This window comes from Microtus oregoni, unplaced genomic scaffold (genome assembly GCF_018167655.1).
Source record: "Microtus oregoni isolate MIOR12 unplaced genomic scaffold, Mior012 000005F_ref0000423, whole genome shotgun sequence".
NCBI lineage: Eukaryota > Metazoa > Chordata > Mammalia > Rodentia > Cricetidae > Microtus > Microtus oregoni.
This window is the reverse complement of record NW_024543064.1, coordinates 49,728,693-49,734,692: the sequence shown is the minus strand read 5'-3', so window position 1 is coordinate 49,734,692 and position 6,000 is coordinate 49,728,693.

The following is a 6,000-nucleotide window of genomic DNA, read 5'->3' as shown; positions in this document are numbered from 1 at the left end:
CCATTCTCTGAGCCGTGATGGTCATGGCCTCTAATCCCACCAAAACCACAAACCCCAGATAACTCTTTCTTCTTTAAGTTGCCTTGGCCATGGTGTTTTCTCACAGCAATAGACAAGTAACTAAGACCCCCATCCTTTAGTTTAGTAGCTGGAAGGTCATTGAAGTCTGTAGTTAATTGTACTTCTCAAAGATGCTACGCTAGTGTTTCCCATCCTACATGCTCTTTAAAAATTCTTCTTAAAAAATTAGGGTCTTGCCTTGTAGCTCTGTCTGGCCTGGAACTCACCATGTAGACTAGCTGTCCTCGAATACACAGAGATCCACCTGCCTCGGCCTACCTGGTGCTGGGATTAAAGGCTCACGTCTCCGCACCTGATCCACAATGCCATCTCATCACCATCCCAGTGAGAGATGAGGGCTTTACCATCTTCCCTTAATTCTGGGTGTCTTGTGACTTCTTTGAGCAATGAAGTGTAGCAGAAGGGATGCTGTGGGGCGTCTCAGGCATAAATGGTGACACCATTTCTGCCCTATTCATGGGCAGACTAGAGCATCTCATGTAAGGACCCAGACTACCTTGAGACCACTCTCTAGTGAGAAGACTAAGCCACCTAGAGAGGCGGTGAATAGGTCTCTGGCTAAAGGACCTAGTCTTGGTATCATCATTCTTACTCAAAGTTAGATGTAAAAACTTCTAGATGATTCTAACCCATAGCTGTAAAGTCACTCTCAGATTTCAGTCTTCCAGGTGAGGCTTTGGGTTCACAAAGTAGAGACAATCCAACTTCCTGGCTTTCAGAATCCATGAGCATCATAAGATGACCATTTTATACCAATAGTTCCTAACCCTGTGACTTTATAGAAGGCAGTGTCCGTGGAGTGGTCAGGAGAGATGGCATCGCGCAGTGGGCTGGGAACATGCAGTAGCTGACTGAGGAAGACGGTGACCGAATAAACAGAGGAAAGTTAGGAAATTCAAAGTGGAGGATGACAAAGGAGGGCTTGGGGAGTTCCTGTTCGCTGGAGTACCTGGGAAAGGCAGATAGAAGAAAATATCAGCAGGGACAGAGGGGACACTGAGGAGGTAACAGATGGGGGGGGGGCTGTGCAGGGCAAGAGCAAAGTGCTGGCTTGAGGGTTTTCTGCTGAGACCAGAAGAAAGCAATGGAATTTGTTGGGAAAGAAAGGGTGAACGATATAAGAGTTGTGGCCAGGAGAAGTATGGGCTGGAGAAGTGGAAGGTCCAAAGGACTGGGGTTCCCTGCAGGTCAAGGTGCAGATGTCCTGAGAATGAGAAAAGGGAGAATGTACCAGAGAGTGAGACCCCAGCTCATGGCCAAGAACTTGCTGAGCTCTGGGACTGGTGGCTGACAGACTGGAGATGAAGTCCCAGGAAGGAAGACAGTCTCAGAAGTTCACGTTGATCTTGTCAACCCAAGATGTAAAATCTCCAGGATGATGGTGATGATGTCCACGAGCCAGGCCTTGAGCGGTTATGAAGAGTGCCGGCCAGTTGTCAGTATCCAGGAGGAGAATAGGGGGGTGGACAGAGCCGTGAGAAAGGAGATGTGTGTAGACACGCAGTAGTGTGGAAAAGAGAGCCAGGACAATCCAGCCGCCACTTCTGCCTCCGAGTTTCACGGCTCTGGTAAACAACTTTCCCTTGGTGAACTGCAGAAGAAATGAGTGGCCATGGGAAGAGGGCAAAGGTTAAGACAGGAAGGGGTCCCCTTTTTTGTTCTGGAGCCCTTTTTACTTTGGGGTCTATCATAGAGCATTCAGCAGGTACATCCTGTGTTAGGAGACCCATGAGGGTCAAATTCTCAGTCCCCCATGCCCAGGTCTTTTCTCTCCAGTTCAGCTTCCCTCCCCTAAGTTCCTCCACTAGAGCCTGGAGGTGCCCTGATGATGTGTTCCACGGCTAGCTGACCATCTGGCAAGGCTGCTGGAGAGAGAGTTCTTGGGGTGCTGCTTGCCTCTAAGACTCCTTAGACAGCCCAGGCATCTTGACTCAGGAAGTTAGAGAGCAATGGCTCTTCCTGTTATGACTTGTGCTATAAATGAAAAAAGGGAAAATATGAGCAAATTCTTGAACTCTCATGAGAGGAAGACAATAAAAAACCATGTGACCACCCAACTGGAAGTTCATTTTAAAATAACTTTCTTCGGCTATTTTAAGACAGAAACAGACAGGCTCTTATTCATAAGCTTGGTAAAGGATGCCTGTGAGACAGGGTTCCTCTAGCCTCTGCCCTAAAGAGTCCCAGGGCAACAAAGAAAGGAGTGTGAGCCTGTCCCTGGACAGGCCCACACCTGTCGCCCTGGTAGGCCAGTCCACATTGCCATCTCTCAATTTCGTCTTATATCCTTTGCCTTTCATGGAGGCATACAAGTCATTGCAGAGGCCAGAGCAGCAGGCTTTTCCGGGTCTGAGCATTGGGCTTCCAGGTTGTTTCCACTCAGGACACCTGAGTCGGGAAGCCTGTTATCATCTTCATCTCAGGGATGCAGATCAGTGGCTTAAAAAAGAACGTCCCCCCCCCCACACACACACCCCGGAGGTCTCAGAAAGAGAACCTGGGAGATGACACAATCAAGCCCCCAAGTTTCCCTAAGAAACCACTTCAGGGCTGCCTCTCTGTTATGAGACGTCAATCATCCAGAGCCATCAAAGTCGGTCACCCTGACTCTCCACCTTCTTCACAGTGCTCCTCGGGGGCTTTGTGGCAAGGCATGGTGACATTCACCTGCAACATCAACACTGGGGAGGGGCTGAGAGAGCTCTAGATCAGTCTTGGCTACACTGTGTCCAAATTGCTCAATGTCATACAATAAATACATTTTTTTAAAATTTAACTAAAAAGTAACCAGTTTCCCCTCAAACCAGGCTGGCCCTGGTGGATTTCATGCTCCAGAACCTCCTATCCCATCAGACCCTGTACCTCAAGAGGAGAGTGAGGGTGAACTGAGGCTGGGCAGGAATTGGGCATCCCTGAGGACTCCGTTTCTCCTGGACCATGTGTCCCTGGAGCCTCTGACTCTGCTTTTCTCTTGATCTTTCCCAAAGACAGGCTTCTTCCTTCATATCCTCTGCTAACCTGTTCTCCCTGGACTCTGATTCTCTCTTCGCACCACCCTCCTTGTCCACACTACATACAGAAATTTGCAATGCAATCCTGTGGCATCTGCTTCACTGATGTGTGCCTACAAGTCTCAGCATTTCTTAACTCCAACCTCCTCTACCTTTTTTCTTTTTTTGAAACAGGGTTTCTCTCTGTAGCCTTGGCTCTCCTGAGACTGGCCTCAAACTCACAGAGATCTGCCCACCTCTACCTCCCAAGGGCTGGGATATTTAAGGTGTGCGCCGCCACCACCACCTGGCTCCTTGTTTTGTGCTGAGCCATAGTCGGCTAGGTAAGCAACCACGCAACCCTGACTGTGGTTGCCTCTTTTCCTTGCTATGATGAGCAGCCAGAAGCAGAGCGGAACAAACCCAGCTGGGCTGAGGAAAGATTCCCTATGCCCACTTCACCCGAGACTGTTTGTCAAAGTGTCCTGTTAGAAGGAACAATGTCAAAGTTTTTACATATACTTCTAAAATTCCCACTGGCCCCGAGGCCTCTTGGAGTCTTTAGAAACGTTTTCACTTTTAGAAATTATAAACCACCGGCTCTGACAGTCCTTACGGACACATAGCTGAGTTCCCCCTTGACCTCTCCACCACCCTAATCTACCTACCCTGGGGCCCTACCTGGGGTTCCTCTGCAGCTGTGGCCAGGTGGCTTCCGTGACTGTCACCTTTGCCTCCTGCCATACATGCCGCTCTTTGGACACTTGCCCTGTGGGCTGCTGCCATGTCTCTTGGCTCCTACTGCCAGTCCCCAAGCACAGCCCAGCATTCCAGACACAGCACAGTGGTGGCTCAGGGAATGTCTTCAGGACGGCTATGCCCCTGCTGGCTTCCCACTCAGAGGTGATTTCAGGACTCAGGCTCCTGACAACTCAGAGGACTCCAGTGGGTGTCTCTGCTTGATCCATTGTAACGCACAGGTCATCTATCCCAGGGCATAGACACAGGGCATGTGAGTTGGGAACTGGAGAAGGACAGCCTGTCCCTCCACACCCTCTGTGAGCCTCTGCTCGGTGACTGTGCTTTTCCCCTTGGGGAAAGTATTTCCCAGGAGACTTAATGTTCTCTCAGGCTCCTAGCCCTGAGAGAGGTCTGCCCAATGTGGATTGCTCTCAGTGGTAGTTATTCCTCTCTTGGCAATTGAAAGACTTCATTCTTCTTAGGCCAGTCTGGTGTGAAGAGGGACATACACACACTCACACACACGTATACACACATGCATCACACACACACATGCACACACACGCGTGCGCGCACATTCACACACACACACCACACACACTGGATTGTATGGCCAAGGTGGGTCATCTAGCTTGTCTTCTCATCTCAAGAGCACGGCTGAGCTGGCCACAGTTTTCTTACCTGTGAAATGGGAGTTGTGCTAGTTCCCTCTGGGTGGAGCTGGTGTGAGCAGTATCTGGTGATGCACCTAGTGCTCAACGCTGTGCCTGCACCTGGTTGCTGGGTCCATTACCTTTATGGGGTTCTGTTGTGTCTTACTTCCTCTGTCTTGATTGTGAATTCCTTTAGTTTTTTTGCCATTTTCATTTTTGCTGCTGACTGTTTGTTTGTAGGTCAGTGAAATGAATGGGTGTATTAGTGAGTGAATGTAAAATAAGCATCTTTACAAATGGCCAATGGGGAAGAGTTTACTAATAGTGCTCAGAGATAAGGGATTGCATGCATTTATGCCCCCCTTCCCCATGGAGACACAGTGTGACACTGACCATAGCTACAGCTCCCTAAGCTCTCTAAACTCAATTTCTGCTCTGAAGTCATTTTTGGAATACATTCCTTCTCTAACCATCCTTGAGGTGAGTCAGGAAATGAAGAGAGTCTCTAATGTCTGTTTTGGATCTTCAGCTTCTAGCCATTACTACACAGGCATCACCAACCCATCCATCATTAATCCACCCATAACCCATCCATCTATCTGTCATCCATCCATCCATCCATCCATCCATCCATCCATCCAGTTAAAGCCTTGCTGAGCCCAAATTTATGCATCTACAAGACAGGGATAATTGATGTGAGTTTAAGTCACGTGAACCATGTCAGGTTCCTAGAACAACATGAGCTCATTAATATTTACTCCATGGATTCCACTTCTTTACTAATGAGCCAACTTTAGGAGAATCTTAATGCTCTGGACTGTGCCATCCCTGTGACTGGATGGTGTCCAATGAGCCTGTGCTTTGTTTTGATGCTCTGAAAGTGTGGGTGTTAGGAGTGCACTGGACCCCTTCATTAGCATAAGACTCTCTCTGACCTCCAGAGAGACCAATAAGGAAATTCCCAGGAGAAAGGCTTCAGAGGCTCCATGGGTGATGGAAATGCAGAACAGGAGCCTGGAAGGGCTGCAACAGGAACTTAGGATCAGCCCCATCACCTCCTCCCAGAGTCTGCCTCCCTTCCCTCTGCCCACTTAGGCCAGAATCTCCCTTCTCCCCCAGGGAAGCTTTGGCATGACTTCTCTGTGAGCCCTGGCCTGATTATGGGGGGTGGGCTGTAAAACACCTAAGGCCTGGGATTAAGAAAATATTGACCCGTGAAGACAATGAAGTAAAACTGATTAGGCCTGACATTTGTGCAATACTTTACGGTTTGCCTTGGGTTCATGCAAGGCTATCCCATTGCAATCTTGTATGCCAGGAAACACGGATATTTTTATATCCATTTTTAGACTGGAGACACTAACTCAGCCACAGACTGGATGCTTAGGACATCACATGTGCCTCCCATCCAGAGCTTTTCCCTCACAGTTTAGAGATCTCCTTTTCATACGGCCCCAAGACACTGGAACAAAGTGACTATAGTATGACTCAGCACACCTGTGGCCCTGACTAAAACACTACTTGGAAAGACTTGT